This window comes from Ipomoea nil, unplaced genomic scaffold (genome assembly GCF_001879475.1).
Source record: "Ipomoea nil cultivar Tokyo-kokei standard unplaced genomic scaffold, Asagao_1.1 scaffold1978, whole genome shotgun sequence".
NCBI classification, from domain to species: domain Eukaryota; kingdom Viridiplantae; phylum Streptophyta; class Magnoliopsida; order Solanales; family Convolvulaceae; genus Ipomoea; species Ipomoea nil.
The window spans coordinates 563854-582559 of NW_017618406.1; the positions used below are offsets into that span (position 1 = coordinate 563854).

Genomic DNA, 18706 nt, shown 5'->3' on the forward strand with positions numbered 1-18706 from the left:
TCAAAATCTGAAAAAAAAAATTACAGATTTATGCCCCTAGTCAGGCATGTGCAGCTAACGTGCCAGTCTGGACGCGAGAGTTGCGTCTCAAGCGTGTTGTGAGGCGCATATTTCCTCCCCACAGGGGGCCGACTTCACTGTCAAAAACTCAATATTTGTAGGAGAATTTCATGTCTTCTTTCTCTTCACTCTCTTTCTTTCACATGCACACCAAAACCTACAGAAAACATTGAAAAACTACTATTAGAATTTAGAGATAATCTTATATGAAGAATCTCATTCACCATTATATTTATTTATTTTGGGAAAAAGTTATTTTTTCTATCATAATTTGTAATAATCATACGGACAAAGATTTTTTGTAGAGAACTGCCACGCCACTCTCACTCTTTCCACGTCCTCTCACAGTCTTTCCGTTACTAGTCTTCAGCTTATAAATACAAATCGTGTGAGTAGAGTAGTCATAACACTTTCCTCCCTAGCTTGTATTCCTTTTCCAGATTATACTCCATTTTCGTCAAGATTACAATCACAAAAATGTCAAAGCCGTGGAACGGGTGGCGGTGGAGGAGACGGTCGCAACGCACTGGTGATCCCGCTGGTGGACGTGCTGGTGGTTGAGGCGGTAGAGGCGGTGTCGCCGGCCATGAGGGAACCGGCGGTCTCGACGAAAGGGGACGTGGTGGCGGTCCGTGGCAAATTAGTGTGTGGACCATTATGTAGACCATAATAAAAAGTACATTTTAATATATTAAATGTACATTATTTTTGTACTCTATGTACATTATGTAATATAATGTACACTCAGTGCAAAAATAATGTACATCCCCCGAATACAATGTACATTATTTTTATATTAAATGTACATTATTTTGTACTAAATGTACATTTTTTTACAATATGCAAAATCTGGTCCATACAACTTATATGGACCATGATCCACATAATAATGATTGGCGATCCCTCACCATCTAATTACAGTGTGACATCACCATTTATTCATAATCACCCCGTAAATTTTCTTTAATATGAACTCAAAAGTAATTATTACCTACACAAGTGTATTGCCGGCCACATGGTAGTTAGAAGGGGTTTTGAATAACATAACATAAAATTGATGCAAAATATGCCCTAAGCATTGTTATTACTATATGTACTGTAAGGTGTATCCATCCCGAAAATATGATTATAGGAGAAACGTGATAAATAGAATTATGTAAATTAGTGGGTCTACTATGTTAAGGATATATGTGACTGACATATTTCATCTCTGTATCTATTCTAATTATGCTCCTGTAGAATAGTTATGTTACACTAGTTGTTGTAACTCCATACTACTTACTTTTATTTGTGTACTATTTATAATTAGCTGTTTTACATCAATAAACATATAATTCATTCCCTCACATGGTATCAAGAGCCAGAATATCCTGAAGAGATTTTTTTTTTTCCTTTCCTATTCGCCACTTTTGTGACCAATATGGCTTCCCAATCTATTGTAACCACAAATGATGTTATCCACCTAAATGCCCCGTCCAACTTCCCTATCAAACTGCTCCGTCCAACTTCCCTATCAAACTCACCCCCACCAATTTCCCCATTTGGAAACGCCAAGTCAAGTCGACATTAATTGGCTTCAATCTCATTGGCTACATCGACGGTTCTATTAAAGAACCAACCAAGTTTAGTGGTGCTGAACAAACCACCCTGAATCCTGCACACTTGACTTGGTATCGTCAAGACCAGATCATTACTAATGCGTTACTAGGGAGTTGTTCTGACACAATTCAACCCCTTATCTCTTCCGCACCAACAGCGTGTGATGCCTGGCAACGACTCGTTGCTAGCTATGCTAGTGTCTCTCGAGGACGGATCATTTCTCTCAAAGCCAAGCTCACCAAAAACCCGAAAGGTGATAGATTAGTTACCGCATTCCTGACTAATATGCAGTCCATCGTCGACGATCTCGCCTTAGCTCAGTGCCCATTTTCGGATGACGACATGGTGGTTTATATTTTAACACAGCTTGGAGACGAGTACAGCTCCATTGTCTCTCCATTGCAAGAAAGCATGCCACAAATAGAATTAGAAAAAAATTTAAATCAACAAAAAAGTATGAAAAAAATAATGAAAATTTACTCAAACATAAAGATACATCAATAACCAGCACTTAATTATCATGTTCCACTGTTTAACCTTAAGATCAACAAGAGATTCCTGTCGAAATTCTTGATATTTTAGCTGTAAGCTAAGAGAAAGAAATTCGAAAGTCGAAAGTCCATTTAATAATCTAAATTATCAAGCCAATATAAATCCAGGAATTACGTCTGAAGGTGGAAGGACATGAGCATCAATAGCAATAAGTTCAGTCCGTAACAGGATTGCAAATACATCTGTCACTAATTTTCCTTGTTATACTCATTCTTCTTCACTATGTGCAAGAAAGCATTCCATGTCTAAGTAGAGAAAACAATACCTAAAATATTCATAAAAATAAATAAATTATATAGCTAACTATACACCGTATAGTACCATAAATTATCAAATAAGTTTATGATATTTTAGTGGTAAAAGAAAGAAAAGTGAAAATTAGTTTAATAGTTTAAATTATCAGGTCAACATAAATCTAGGAATTACCACTGGAAGGGGAAAGACATGGGTATCAATGGCAGTCGTTTTTTTTTTTTATACTCCGTAATTATTACATGCTTAATTTAATTCATTTATGAAATGTATGTAGAATAGTTTTGAAGTATATTGAAAATAGCTCTAATATATTTTAGATTAACTTCTTTTTTATTTACAACATAATATTTTAATTTTAATAGTCTTAATTTTTTTTTATTGTAAGGTGTCACTACAAGAAAAACCATTTTTAGTGACAAAAAATTAGTGACGGGTAGAAAAACTCCTCACTAAATGTATTATTTGCATAGTTTTTGTGAGGGTTAACAATTACTCTAGCTAAAGGTTTATCATTTAGTGACGGAATTTTATGTTTATACTTATTTTAAAAATATACTCAAACTATTGGTACAAAATATGTTGTTACTCTCACTATTGATGTTGAAAAATTATTTCATTCAAATTTAATTCCCACCAAATTTTATTGTTGGCGCCCTCTTATAAATAAAATTTTACAGCCACACGTCTTCATCTTTTCTCTTTCCACCTCCCGTGCATCTCAGTATCTCACCCACTCTCACTATCTCCCCATCTCTCTTTCTGTTCACTATCTATTTCCCTTCTCTTCACCATAAATTACTTGTGGGTTTTTCTCAGGTATCATCATTGACTAACCATAAGGTAATTTCTTAGATTTAGTGTTTTTTTTTTAATTTTTTAATTTTTTAATTTTTTTTGCAGTATTTCTCCAGTAACTTCATAATCTTCCCGTTGTTCAGACAAAAAATCGCCGCTGCAAATCTCCGCTCGTACACTTCCCGCCGCACCAAATCCATCACGACAGCCGCCTCTTCCCGCCGTTCCTCGACCAACTCCGACAGCCTACAGCAGCAGTGCACGCATGGGTCTTCGCCGTCACAGTCGCTTGCCATCGCCATTTCTTTTGAGCTAAGGTTCGTTCTATTACTCAAATCTTAAACCCTAATCCCTAAATTCCTAATTCCATTTGTCCCTAAATCATAATTTCATTAAGCCCATTATAGCCCTAAATCCCTATGTTTCTCTTTTATTGTAATTTTATTAGTGAATTTGCTATATTTGAAACTTGTAAATTAGTGCATTGTGTTGTTTTGACCAAAAAATTGGTTGAGGTCTTTCCTTGTTCTGTAAATATTTGAATTTGGCAAAGTTGATAACTTTACCTTGCAGATTAAGTTGTGAATTTTAATTGAATTCATTTTGTAGATATTAAATCCGTTGTGTTATGCTGAGGTACTGCATAAAGTTTAATAAGAAGAAACCTAATAGGAAGCATCTGAACTTATATAGTTATGGGCAACATGTAGTTTTGTCTAAATCTGGTTTATTGCATAATTTGAGCTATTATATATGCATAAATGTCCACTTGGTTTAATTTGGTTAGTTTGAAAAGCTTTAAAGCTGGGAATTGGGATGCATAGTTGCATACTGGTTTTGCTAAATGTAATGTCTTATGAGGTATGAAGAGTTTAATATTCTAATTATTTGATTAATCATGTCTCATACTGGTTTTGCTAAATGTAATTAGATTAAAAGTTTGTTAGTTTTTTGAAAGAAAGAAAACTATTTTTCACATGTATACTAGTTTTCTTATACAGAGAATTGTATTTTTTTCACATGTATACTAGTTTTCTTATACAGAGAATTGTATTGTTTGACTGAGTGGGTAGTGGTGACATCATAGAGAAGCCCAGTAGGAAAGGGACGAGGGAAGGTTTGCTATAGAGTGACTGGTGGGAGATGGTAGCTTGGGATGTTGATTAAGCTACAGATTCATAGGGGTAAAGTGTTAGGGAAGAATCCTTTGGCTCTTAATTCCTGCCAGGTTCATATTTTTGTAATTATGGAAATTTGTTGGTAGCATCTCTGTTGATGTGGCTGGATTAGTTGTTGATATGGAATGGGCTGTAAAATTTGTAAATATTTGACACTCCTATGTATTACATTACCACTCTTATAATAATCTAAATAATATCATCTGCAATTCATTTCTTTCTTTTTTTATTTCTTAGAACTCAACTATGTCAAATTTCTCTGTTGGCTCCAACAAGTCTGCAAATCTTTTAATAAAGGACCAAACAGTTAGTGGGATCTTGTGTACAATAAGACTTACACAGGTATGGCTTTTAAAATTTCAATTCTTTAGCTCTCTCCTTATGTACCTTGATGCTTAGCAATAGTGCATTTTAACATTTGTGCTGTTTCATGGACTTGACTAATGCCTGAAGGCACTTCTCTTGTATTCGCAATATTAAAGAATTGTTGGTTTAGGGATTATGAGGGTAGTGTGCTTTTTTGGTAGATCAACTACTATTCTGTATAAAAACCACTTTCAGACATTCAGTTTATAGGCTGGCATTTGGCCTTAGTCTCCCATCTCATGTTGATACCATTGTTTCACATTCTTGTAAGTAAAATGTATAGGGACACAATGAGATTATCTTTGGTTTGCTGGGAAGCGATGCTTATGTATCCTTTAGCTTTCTTCCTAATGAAAGTGATATATTCTATACACAATTTTACTTGGGTATCTGTGAACAGGTAGAAGAAAGAGAGTGGACCATAGATTCGACCCAAGCATCCACATCAGGGATGTCTTTCAGTGTGCAGTATTCAAAGAAGACATCCAGGGAAGGATGATTGATAGACGGGATATAGATGCTTCATTTGATAACTTTCCATATTACTTAAGGTAACAACTCTTCAGAACATAATCTTAGCATTTAATCATCTTGTTTGTTGTAATTTTCGTTACTTTGATCTTTTAGGTTTAATTTGATTCGCTATGGTTTACTCAAGTTGCTAGATTTGATTTTAATGTTCTCAATTGCTGTCATTATGATTTGTGGAATTATTAAAGCTAACTTCAGTGTGGGAATTTTGTGCCTAATTGGCTTAATTGTTGACATTGGAAGAATTTTAAGTTTGCAGGTTTAGTTTTATAATTTTGTTCTGTTTGATGAGTTAATAACTATTAAAATGGCTTTTGTTGCAATAAGAGAATGTTTTTGTTCCTCATGTGTTTGTGAAAATATCTCAATGAATATGTCTTTGTGCTCACGAGCTATGTATCCTGTCAATGATGTAAGTTCACTTCACTTTTGCATTTAAAGTTTGCTGATTTTTTCTTGAGTTAAGGTTTTATAAATGTCTTTTAGCTTGAGTTGTGAGTTTTATTTGGGAATATATAACTTGAGTTGCACACTAGTATTTCTTGGCCCTTCATCTATCTGGTTGGGTTGGTCGAATTGTGAGTTAAATGTGCATGCATGATCTTTAATTGCATATTCAATTATACTGAGTATATTGTCCTTGATTATTTTTATTTACAGGTGGCAAAGCTATTGATGAAAAAGGGCATACCAAACACCACATAGAAAGTAATTTTTTTTTTTTTTGTATGAAGTAGACTAGACATTTTTGCTTTGGGGCTGCTTTTGTCTAAACTAAACATGTTTATCTGTACCATCTCATTTTTCAAAATAGCCAATATATACATTACTATGGCTATTTGTTATAATTAGTTTCTTTACCTTTAATCTTTACAAAGTTGTATGAAACATTTCATTTTGGTAGTGATGATGAAGTCTTTTAATATATTGATTGAGTTTACTTTGGCCAACACAATATCTATAATTACAACATAACATAATAACGATTAGTGGGAGTTATAAAAATTAATATTTAATGAGAAGTAACAATATATACAAAATTAGAAAAATAATATTTAACACTAAATTATAATTTTTAGTGACGGGAAAAATCTAATATAATGACGGGATTTTTCATCATTACAATAATATAAAGAGAGGAAATTATGTTAGAGAGTAGTTGTATTAGTGACGGGATTCTTTGTCACAAAAAGAACGTTTTAGTGACGGTAAATATACTATCACTATATGTTTACTAATGATGGTATCATATCCCGTCACTATTTGTTTTTAACTTCGGAAGAAATAATGACGGGTCGTGACGGTAAATTTCCCGTCATTAAAAGTCTTTTATGATGGTTTTTGAGTTTTTAGTGACGGTTTTACCTCTCACTAATGAGCAATTTTCTTGTAGTGTGTATTCATTCCAAAAGTTTGATTGTAGGGGAAACACGGTAAGAAGAATCATGTAAATTAGTGGGTCTACTAGAACGACAATCTCAGGACTCAAAATCACAATAATGTGTACTTAAATTAGCCATTTAGGCTAGATTTTGTAGCTGTGGGAGTATTTCACTATTCCAAATGTTAAAAATCTGCCACTTGGTTCCACTATCCGTTTGTAGTAGTGCATTTGGAAATTCAAAATATATATATATATATATATATATATATATATATATATATATAAAAGAAAAAGAGTGAATGATGAGTGTGTGGGGTGCATGCTACCTACCCGGTCGTGCATCGTACGTGCGCTTGCAAGGTGCCAACGGACAATCGCTTCCTCTTTTCCTTCATTCAAATATGGAAAGAACAAAAAGTCGTAAAGGATTACACGAAAAACATGAACAAATAGAATGAGAAAAACTTAAAGCAACAAAAAAATAGGGAAAAAATAATGAAAATTTACTTAAACATAAAGATAGGTTAATACCTAGCATTTAGTTATCATATTATTCTACGGTCTAACCATAGGATCAACACCAAAAGTTGAGTTAATTTTCTTGTTCTCAAACTTGATTTTGTGCCTAACAAAACACCAATGTTTGAATTATCCTTGGATATCTTGTAAACAATATTTTCCATTAAGTCATATTATTGTGGTGCAAGTTTAAATAGGGCACTTTATGGCTACTTAGTGGTAGCAATAATGTTGTAACGGAAATAACAGTTTTCGTTACAAAGCCTATATTGATGGCATATAAGGCTATATAAATATAGGTCCTCCCACTGCTCTGGAACACCTGAAACACACCATCTATACTGTCCGGAGACCAAGTGGGAGACAACGTTTGCAGAAATTGCTACTACGATTATTCACAACGCAATACACAAAGGTATCAACTATGGCTGGAGTTTTGCTCGATTCCTATGCTTCCGCTACGAGGTTAGATCATTACAATTATAATATCGTATCATTATTCTAACATTTGGTATCAGAGCCTCATTTTAATCTCTGCCTAGTTGTTGAAACTACTTGATAGATACATATTTTGAATTATATATATGCAGTATATGTTTTTACTGTTTTTTCCTTGAAAATATGTATCAAGTGTGTATATCTGATCTATTGCTGTGAAATATTTACAATATTGAAGTATATATATCCATGGTGTATATTTTGTATATTTCTATATGAAAAGAATATATGCATTTGGATGTTGGAATGAAGAAAAATCAACATTAATCTCATATTCATGAAGCTTTTGTATATATTTTACATATTAATTCTACACATACAAGATATATCTATTTGGCTATGATATAATTGAATATCTTGTTTCAAAAGAATTATGTTTCGGTCTGCTGAAGATTATTTTCTGCATTAAAGAACGTTTTAAATTTGGTTTGGTTCTCGAAATTATCGTTTGAATCTTACCTACTGCCTGAGTTCACTGGAAAATCACCGGATTTGCGTTCGCCGGAATTATGTTGTTGATGGTGGCCAGGGTTCTCTGGTGACGATTGAGGGGAGGCGATAGTGGCAACCTGCACCATGTGAGACGCCGAGGCTTCGTCCACATCTTCCAGGAGACGACGAAAGGGATATGAGGCGTTGCGGCGTAGGACGATGGCGACGACGAAGCAGGGTTCCCGGCGGTAGCGTCGTGATCGCTACCCTTCCGGCGAGGCTGGCAAACGCAGTCTGTTGGAGCGGCTTTGGGAGGCGGCGGAGGGATGGCGGCGCTGGGTCTCGGGTGAGGGTTGCAACCGGTGGTGCTGCGGCTGGCTCCTTTTCCAGCGTTCTCTCTCCCTGGTCGACTTCCTGTCTGGATGCGTTGGTCGCCGTCGACTTCGCTCCTCCTTTCTTCTCCCATCGGCGACGCAGAGGTTAGTTTTCTGCAATTAGATTTTCTTTTGGCTGATTAAAGATGAAGATGGTAATGGATATGGATTTGGAACTTTTGTTCTTGCCGGATCTTTTCAACCATTGCATGTTGGATGGCCAATGGACACGCTATTGAGTGCCATGCATGAGCGCTGCATTTAGACGCAGCGATGGCAACTGGATTTCGGGTACGTTATGGCATACAGTAGCTGCGGACTATGTTCTGGAATACAACACCATTGGGTGTTGGTTCGCGGCGCCATTTTGTTTGATTGCCAGTTTAGCATCATCGCCGAACCGTTAGGTGTTAGAGGCTGTTGGGTAAAATAGGTGCGATGAATACCCAACAGTTAAAGATATTTAACGACCAGGGTATCGCTATATCTCCGACATATAACACAGACGGGAATAACTTATCCTAGAAGAATAGAGAGTGGTGTTTCTCGTATTTGGCTGTAATGCCGTGTGTTTATAATGAAGAATAAATTGTTATTTATAGCAATTTACCTTCATTACAATTGAAACACCAAAATAGGGAATGCATGGCCCTCATCTCAAAGGCCAATGCTGACCACTCCATATTTTCAGACAAGAATGCATGGCCCTCATAATAGGGAATGCATGCTGACCACATAAATTGTTCCTTTCCTTTGAATGTTTCCCCAACAATCCCCCACACATTCGAAGATGAAAGGATTGACGGAGAGAACCTGAGCGTAACAAACAGGAGCTAGCTTTCATGTCAGTGTGTTAAACTTGAATTGACAAGTGGTGGCAATAAGTAATCCACTATCCGAGAGTGAACAGAGTCTTGAACTCTTCGGCTAGTTGAATTTTGAACCTATGTGCACCTCGTTAGCTTCATTTGTTGTACACTTTGTATGGTTATTTGGATAACCATGTATTAACCCTGTTTTGTCTGTCTCAGCACAGACATTCCACTCCACCGAGTGTACTTTACCGTTGACTGCCAACGGCGTGCGGACTGATTTACAGTCTGCTTATAAATGCGAGTCTTTCCATGACTTCGTTTGACCACCGAGGTGGTATCCATCATGAATTTCTCACCTCATTGGCTTTTAAGCCCATCTCCCTTGATGTATCAAGGATAGCCTTTCGATTTAGGCCTTTTGTGAAAGGATCAGCTATATTCCTTTCAGATCTCACAAACTCCATTGTGATTACCCCATTCAATATTAACTGCCGTACAGACTCATGTCTGACTCTAATGTGTCTTCTCTTTCCATTGTAGACACTATTTTGTGCCACACAAATAGCAGTTTGAGAATCACAATGAATGGGTACAACAGGAGCAGGACTCCCCCACAGCGGCACCTCTGCCAACAGATTTCTTAGCCATTCGGCCTCTTGGCTAGCCAGATCTAAAGCTATGAACTCTGCTTCCATAGTTGATCTGGCAATGCACGTTTGTTTGGTTGATTTCCAAGACACAGCAGCCCCACATAGTGTGAACACATATCCACTTGTAGAGCTGACATCATCACTGTCGTTTACCCAGTTCGCATCACAGAACCCTTCTAGCACAACTGGGTATCCTTTGAAGTTGAGACCCAAGTCTAACGTGCCTCTAAGATACCGGAGTATCCTTTTTAGTGCGTCCCAGTGAGGGCCACCAGGGTTATGAGTGAAACGACTAAGTTTATTCACGGCAAATGCAATGTCGGGACGTGTATAGTTCATCAAGAACATTAGACTCCCAATTACTTTTGCATATTTTTCTTGAAACATACCTGACTCCATGTTCTTCAGTAGTTTGACACTAGGATCGTAGGAGTCTTAGCCGGAACAACATCATAACTGTCAAACTTCTTCAGAAGTTTTTCTGTGTAGTGACCTTGGGATAGAAGGTAACCTGTATTGGTTTTTGTGACTTTTATCCCGAGTATCACATCGGCTTCTCCTAGATCCTTCATTTCAAACTGTTGACATAGAGTTCGTTTGGTTTCATTTATAGCCTCAATACTTGAGCTAAAAATCAACATGTAATTTTGCATTTTCTCTTTTTAAACAGATTAACTGGATTAATCGACTGACTAAATGGACTGACTGATTCAGCGATGAATTCAATCAGTAATAAAAAATCATAGTGAAGATTAAAGGAAAGATAACACCACAAAGCCAACAACACAAAATGTTTACCCAGTTCGATACAGTGTGTATCTACGTCTGGGGGACGATCACATAGGCGTCTAATCCACTAAATCATAATCCGATGTACAAAGGTAGATATACAATAATCTTACCCAAGTGCCCCACACAAGGTTCATATCCAGTCTACACAGGTTTAGTGGATTGTTGAAGATGGAGAGCCATGCATACAGAAGTCCAATGAAATCCCTTCACTTGGAGAGCCCACTCTGATGCAGTCCACTTCAATGACGCTCTTTACAGTTGTTCCCACAACAGTGTGATCAAGTGTCCTTTCGTTTAAGCAGCAGTGATTCTTCTCAAGTTCGTCATCGTAATCACCATGAACATGTTGTATTGAGAAGAGGCATGATAATCAAAGATCTGATCTCATCAAACTGATATGAAGTGTTTTTCTTCTTTATCAAAGTCGTAACCCTAATTCTCTTCGAATGAGGATACTTATAGTTCCGTCAAAAGAACACTCCTTCCATAGATGTCTTTGATTGTAGATGGTAGGACGATATTTGAAGAATGTAATCTTAAGGATTCGGTCCATACATTTCCAAAGCAGATACGCTGATCTTCTTTCCAAATCTGACTTCTGTAAAACCGCGTATAGCATTTTGGAAAACAGCTTCCTAAAACAGATTTTCAGTGTCAGTCCTTCTGTTGTTGAATCTGATTGATCAGTCCTCTGTGGAACAAAACAGACACTGAACTAATCCTATCTTAGTATGCCATAATAATATTGCCAATTTTAAGTTGGGGTTTTTGAACAATTAAAACACTAACACAACATGTCATCCACATAGAGACATATTATTACAATGCTGGATTGGACTTCCTTTGAGTACAAACAGGCATCTGACCGGTTAGTCGTGTAGCCTAGGTCCATTAAGGTCTTGTGAAATTTTTCATTCCACTGCTTGGGGGCCTGTTTTAGGCCATAAAAAGATCTTTTTAATTTACATACCTTTCCTTCTTGCCCTGGATCAACACAACCAGGTGGTTGTTCCATGTAGATCTCTTCTTCTAATTCACCATTGAGGAATGCAGTTTTTACGTCCACTTCTTCTAATTCACCATTGAGGAATGCAGTTTTTACGTCTATTTGGTGAACTATCGAGTTGTGTAAAGAAGCCAATGCAAATAGAACTCGAATGGTTCCCACTTTTGTCACTGGTGAGTATGTGTAAAAATAATCCTCACCGAATCTCGGAACTACCAACTCCCATTGCTTCTTTAAACGTTTGGCACACAAACTGATCACACAGTTCGTTTAAATCTTTTAGTTCTGTGACATATGTTATGAATGTAGAATTATTTTTTTTAATGTTACTAGCTCTATTACATTGTAGTATCTGTTCATATACTTTCTCAACCTACTGAAACACAAAGAGCCAATAACGCCTCCACTGAGGCTCGAACTCACAACCTTCCAAATGGAAGTCCAACCCGGATACCATTAGATCACATAGTCCTGGTTGGAGCGCCATAGGGTGTTGTGCTTTGGGTGGCATGAGGGACCTCCGTCATGCATGAGGAGGCGCCGCTAAAACTGGCATCAGGAAGCCAAGTCATTTGTATGGCGTCTCGTTGGTTCTTCGATCAGCGGTAGAGAAGCAGATAATTTATGCATTTTCCGATTATGGTCTGCGCCTTTGACGCCTTAGGGAGAGACGTACGGTGTTTTTTGGTGGCTTTTGTTGTTTTTCTGCAACGTGGAGATCAGTTTCCAGCCACAGATGGTGAGATCCATTTTCTGCGTAATCATTTTCCCATTAAAGTATTTCCTTTTACTTGTGAAATGCTGTGCTTAGTTTTCAAAATCATTATGTATAATTACGTGTTTTTTATTATTGGAAAGCTACCATTTCTTTTTTTTTTTTTAATTGAAAATGGAATCATTAAAGGCGTATTAATTTATCATTATTTGTATATTAATGGCAATTATGTATGCAGAATCTCTTGATTGCAGTTTTGCTTTCATTTCCGTGAATATTTTAGGGCTATAATTGTTTTCCCTAATTTGCTTGCCATTGGTTACTATTGATAGCTATTTAGCTGCCTAATTGTTTTCCCTTTCAATAAAGCTCTAATTGGATTACTGTTGTTTTATTATTATAATTTTTATAATAGTAAAAATTGGTAATCCGTATGATATGTTGTATAAGAGTTGTTTTTATTACCATAACTTGTTACAATTGTTAATGGTAATTCAACTCAATATTGGCATGTTTCGATTTAATTGAAAATGCCTATTATATCTTACAACATTAATTGAAAATTCTTAACTATGGTTAGTGATTTTGTATCACAATTTGGAAAATGCATATGTTTATGGCTATTGAATATTATTTTCCATTTCAGTCTTGCCATAATGTTTTTTTATTATGATGTTATGAATTATATTTTAAAATTCATTTAAATTTGCTTGTCCAAAACTTTTATGGTCATAATGGTGATATAATGTAACATTTAATAATAATTAATTATTATTATTATTATGATTGTTCGGTTACAATTAAGAAAATTGATTATTCTGTTATTACTGTTATGTAATAATTATTAGAATTATTATAGTAATAACGATTATCTATTTTGTACTGATGGATCAATAGCTTGTACCGTTACTATCAGCATTAGTTTTGGATTTTGATAGTATGATTTGAAATCATAATTTTGAAACTATTTCATTCTTGATCCAAATCATGTGTTAATAATGATAATATTTTGTAGTTGTTGCTATTAAATGTCAGGGGTGGTTATGAGTAAATTGATTAATCTGTTATTACTGTCAGTAATAACGATTATCGGTTTTGAACTGAGGAATCAATATGTCATAACATTGTTATCATTATTGTTTTTGGATTGTTGATGCCCACTTTGATTGAGTATGGATGTTTGATTTTATATTCATATTTTTAAGTTTGTTTTATGCATATAATTAAATTAAGTGCATAATATTTTTGTTTAAATTATGCAATTTTTTTTTTTTGAGAGAAAATTATGCAATTTAGTTTGTGAGAATTTAATTTGTAAATGTCAACATATCGTATGGTTTTGATATGGTTAGAATTTACAATTTTAAACTAGTTCTCATAAAGTTTACTATATGCATTGAATCTTTTTTGTATTGAGCCTACAAGCTAAAACTTTTCAATAATTGAAAAGTATATGGTTATTATAAATTATTATTCAAATTTTATAATCCCTAAAGTTTTGGATTTATGTTGTTATTTGAATAATAGTTTTATAGCTCATTTTAAATTGTTAATATGGTGCACAATTTATTTGGATATAAGCATATTGAATTTAACATATGATCGTTCACTAGCATAACATTATATTATGCCTTTGGAATTGCATAAGTTAGGAATTATAATAATTCCTTGTTAGCGTGAACTTTGTGTATGGAATTATATACGGTGGTGCATTATGTTTAAGCACCTTTAGACCGTCTAAATTGTTCACCTAAGATCAAATCTTTCCATATGTGAACAATTAAAGACTTGGAAAGATTATTTGCCAATTATGCCTTTAGTGTGAGAAAACATAAACCGGTGAAAAGTTTCTCGGGAAGTGGCCAATGTGCTACTAGTTTCCTTGAAACATTACTCTGTCTAAGGAGTTGGTTATTCTTAATGAGGCTCTGTCCCAACGAACTTTTCTGGGAGTACATTTGGAATTGTTTATCATATTGTTGCATAATTATTTTTAGGCTTTAAAGTTGATGCCTAAGATATTAAGAAAATTGTCTAGTGATCTTATAATTTTGATTAATTAAGTAGTAGCCACAATATCTTTGATTAATTGAAATTTTGTGAGATTACATACAGTCATAGACGTATTGATTGTGATTAATTATATGATATAATAAAATTTAGCCCACAGGCAATTTTGTTATGTTTATATAATTAATTAGGGTAAAAACACCAAACTATGATCATAATTTAGCCCACAGGCAATTATGCATCGGAATATAGTTTTGGTGAGTTTTATCATTACAGATAGGAAAGTCAATTTATTTAACATATGGTTTTAAATTGGCGTCTTCTATCATAAACTTATGATATATGTACATATTCAAAGGTATTTTTATGTGTACATTTTGTGGTATTAGTCTAGTTTCTTTTATGTGTATTTATTATGTATGGAAGAAATTTAGATTAATAGCTTGGTACATTAATATTCTTTTGTGTACAAATATCAAGTGATCAATACAATTTCATAACTGAAATCATTAAGTTATTTTGATCACTTTGTGACTAATTACATGAAGTATAATAAAATCTACCCACAGGAATTTTATTATATTAATGTAAATAGTCAAGATAAAATATTAAATCATATTTCTTAATTTACCCACAAGGATTAAGAAAAGGAACATGGTTTGACAGTTTTATCATAAAGTTGTAGATGGATCTAATTGAATATAACTTTATCCCATATGCAAGTTTTATGTCACTAGATTCTTCTATCCCCTTTGATAACAATTTTATCATAAAGTTTTAGTTGAGTCTAATTGAACAAAACTTTAGCCCACATACAAGTTTTGTGTCACTAGATTCTTCTATTTGATTATCATAAAGTCTCAGTTGAGTCTAATTGAATAAATCTTTAGCCTACAAGCAAGTTTTATGTCACTGGATTCTCCTGTTTAAATTGGTGATCAAGATAAAATTTTATCATACCAATTTTAGAATTTATAACTTTAAGGCCAGTTATAATTCTATATTATGTCACATGGGTTGCAATGGCAACACATGTATTTTGTTAACCTCCAAAACTTTAGTAACTTGAAATTGTTACTGTATGTGGCTTACTTGGTTTTTCAGCCCCAACCACAATAGAGCTTTTGAATTTAGACATGATATACTTTTGGATTCTTATATTGGAATTGTACATATCTGCCAAATTTCAACTAAAGCAATTTAATTTGTTTAAATAGTTGGAAATTGTGTCTGTTACATGTACATATTTAACATGTCCAACTATGGTGGGGAATTATAATCCTTATTAAATTAGTTGGACTTGAGGATCATTAGTGTGTATATCATTTATGCTCAAGAATAACTTATTTAGTGGGAGTAATGGTTTGATCAGTGGGAGTGATCATTTAAAAGATCAATAAGATGTCCCATTTGATCAGTGGGAGTGATCATTTGGAAAGATCATTAAAGATGTCTCACGTCAAGATTGCTCCACTTCAAGGATAAGATACCTTGCTTTGTTATTATAAAATCAATAGTTCAATTTGTTGAACTAGCTACAAGTTGTGCAACATATTTTTGAAAATGTTGTAACAACATTAATAGTTTTTATTATAACAATGGCATTAAGTTTATAGTGAACTATCACGAGTTAGATTCTTTAGCATTTATTGGAGTCTCTCGCCTCATCAAATTGATCCTGGGCCATTAAGATTTAAAAGGTTCAAGATTCAATGTTGACAGACATAAAGCATGCAAAGACTCATTATGTTGGTTCATATGGATGAATCTTGAGGATTTTTTATTTTTATGATGATACAATAATTTTGTTGTTTCATAAAGTTACATTAATAAATCATTGGTGTTGCTCTATGACATGAAAGTTGGGCTTCCTTCCTTTGTTTTGGAGATCATTTATAAGGTGTATGTTTAAAGTTCCGTTTGTGGGCTTAGACTCATGAATTTGTTATCTATGTCGTTGGAATATGGACTATTCAATTATTATCTTTGGCTAAGATTAATGAGAGTAGGAGTGACAGACGTGTCAACTCTGAAAACTTAGCTGTCAGCGATAATATTAAAGATAATGAGTTAGTCGTGCGATATATTAGCATTTTTGCTAATAGTTTCAGATCCCTACTTAAGGCATGTTTATAAGAATTTTAGGGATCATACAGGGTACATGGAACTTATTATGTGACTATATTGTACGTACATTTATGTTGTCACCTCTATGTAATTTGGATGGTTTCTCCTATGGTTATGCGCATATTTATTTGAGAAACATCCATAAGGTTGGACCAAGAGTAAACGTAGGGTTTATTCATAAAGAACCTGAGTTGAGAATCAAAATGCATGTGATGCATAGATGGTATTACTCACACTTCAATTTAGAGGACATATCACTAGGATTCATGTTTTTTTTATATTCAACAAAGGTTGTGCCAATACTTGCACAAAATGGAAAATTGTAATATTTTCCACTAATATTGTACAAATGAAGTTGTGCAAGTTTATTAGGCCAAATTTAGCCATTGCGGCAATGATTAGTTTTGATAACTAATTATAATCAAGAATGAACATAAGGTTTATTCATTAAGTTTTGTTACCACATAAAGTACTTAGAGGAAAAGTTACACTTGTGGTCATAGTGGATACTACTCCACTAAGAGGAACTATCTCTATGGTTACATTCATGTTTTCTATTTCCTTGAGTTTATACTTGCACCAAGTGGGAGAATGTAAACAATATTTTCCATTAAGTCATATTATTGTGGTGCAAGTTTAAATAGGGCACTTTATGGCTACTTAGTGGTAGCATTAATGTTGTAACGGAAATAACAGTTTCCGTTACAAAGCCTATATTGATGGCATATAAGGCTATATAAGTATAGGTCCTCCCACTGCTCTGGAACACCTAAAACACACCATCTATACTGGTCCGGAGACCAAGTGGGAGACAACGTTTGCAGAAATTGCTACACAAAAGTATCAACTATGGCTGGAGTTTTGCTCGATTCCTATGCTTCCGCTACGAGGTTAGATCATTACAATTATAATATCATATAATTATTCTAACATATCTATCTTCAAGCACAGATGAAACAAAAGCCCAGTTGCATAAAACAACTAAGTATTTTCTTCAGCAGTAAAACATGACAGCCTTCACATTATTGTCCTTGATTATAGGCAATGGCTTAATATTAGCACTATTGTCCCTTGTAGAGAAAATATAATAAATTACTAAATAATGCAAATATTATTTACCTACTGCCTCCTACATACTGCATAATGCCCAACGGAGAAGGGAGACCGGATACGAGTCGCCGATTGCTGATTGCCGGAAAGGGAGACTGGATCGGATCGGAGAAGAATCCGCGCTCCGGGAGTGAGCTGCGCGCGTGAAAGACAGAGAGGTTGGCATTAGTTCAACAAACACTCAAATTAAAATCCAATATGAAATTGTTATTTTTCCTCATGAGGTTGGCATATAGGATATAGCTTCAAATTATATCATCAACCAGGGTATACTTAACATTTGTAGATCGTGGTTCAAAATAACATCTAATTAATATATTATGTGCATTCAATTAACATATTTTATGCCTATAAATAAATTTCAGACACATAATATGTTAACTGTATCTAATGGAGACGTTGGCCAGTGGGATCTTTGATTGGCCAGACATTCCGCTGCGCATGCTTCCTTAAAATTAACGCAGGTTAGTTGTTGAAGATTTGGGTCTGTGTTATTGTCCTGATTTTGGTTTTGGATCTTTGATTGATTGCCATGGTAGAAACCTATCAAACTAACATATCTCTATAGGTTCCTACCATGGCCGGCAACCAATCCAAGATCCCAAAACCAAAATCAGGACAATAACACATAACTATATCCGATAACCTGCGTGATCTTGAGATAGCATGCGCAGAGAAATGAAAGGTCATGATTATCGGACCAAACAACGGGACGATTAACGCAACAACCGACACCATCAAGACCTTAAATATATATAAGGCCGCAGGCCGGGATACATATATATGAACGTGTGAGTGTATGTATTTAAACAACCCCAAAGGCTTAAACACTAGCAGTGGGCTCACCAGCTTTAAAAAAAAATAATAATAATAAGAAGAAGAAATAAACTACACCCCTCTAAAAAACTACACCCCTCTATATATATAGCCTTTACCCT

General features: G+C 34.7%; 1 protein-coding gene and 1 long non-coding RNA gene across 3 annotated transcripts in view; one reads left to right on the top strand and one right to left on the bottom strand.

Annotated features, from left to right (window-relative positions):
* Positions 1 to 18706, bottom strand: part of LOC109147272 (protein argonaute 5) — a 91156-nt gene that overhangs the window by 957 nt on the left and 71493 nt on the right. The gene's annotated exons all lie outside the window — the stretch shown is intronic.
* Positions 3163 to 6280, top strand: LOC109147273. Of its 2 annotated transcripts, XR_002048617.1 has the most exons (5): positions 3163 to 3306; positions 3405 to 3578; positions 4677 to 4781; positions 5206 to 5356; positions 5997 to 6280. It is a non-coding gene; the product is annotated as an uncharacterized LOC109147273 (long non-coding RNA). The 2 variants fall into 2 exon arrangements; XR_002048616.1 differs by lacking the exon at positions 4677 to 4781.